This window comes from Myotis davidii, unplaced genomic scaffold (genome assembly GCF_000327345.1).
Source record: "Myotis davidii unplaced genomic scaffold, ASM32734v1 scaffold2863, whole genome shotgun sequence".
In the NCBI taxonomy this organism is placed as follows: Eukaryota; Metazoa; Chordata; class Mammalia; order Chiroptera; family Vespertilionidae; genus Myotis; species Myotis davidii.
This window is the reverse complement of record NW_006294115.1, coordinates 248,157-248,687: the sequence shown is the minus strand read 5'-3', so window position 1 is coordinate 248,687 and position 531 is coordinate 248,157. Positions and strand designations below refer to the sequence as shown.

The 531-nt window shown below is 60.8% G+C and overlaps 1 protein-coding gene across 1 annotated transcript in view; it reads left to right on the top strand.

The window, feature by feature from the left end:
- Positions 1 to 531, top strand: part of SLC15A3 (solute carrier family 15 (oligopeptide transporter), member 3) — a gene marked incomplete at its 3' end in the record, with an annotated part of 13,545 nt that overhangs the window by 9,508 nt on the left and 3,506 nt on the right. The window lies entirely within an intron of this gene.

Genomic DNA, 531 nt, shown 5'->3' with positions numbered 1-531 from the left:
GCTGGCCTGGGCTGGGGCAGGGCGCGGCCAGCTCACTGTCCCTGATGCCAAAGCCGGGCCTGGGCCAAGTGTTCCCCCCCACCCCCCCGCGGTGCCATCTCGGCCTCCCAGAGGGTGGGCGCGGAGGGAGGCTTTCCCGGGAGCCAGCACCCCCTCCTTCGACACCTGAGGAAGCGACGAGAGAGGAAGCAGTTGTTCCCAGGGGGTTGCCTGCTCCCCGAGGCCTGGATCCGTTCCTTTCTCACAGCTGTGCACACTGCACGGGGCGCCGAACACAGGTCGGGTTTTCCAAAGACACGCAGCCTCTTAGTAGCACCAGGGAACATCTTTTTTCAAGTATTTATTTATTCTCTTCCTTCTTCCCTTTCAAAAGAATTGGAAGCCACTTATTTAAAAGGCGCTCAGGTGAGGCAGCCTTCCCTGCTGGCGCAGACCTCAACTAAGGATCCCCAAGTTTCTCAGAGCCTCTAAGCCTCCTCTTTAAAACAGAGAGAGCCTCATCCATCCCGGGGGGGGGGGGGGGGGGGGCGC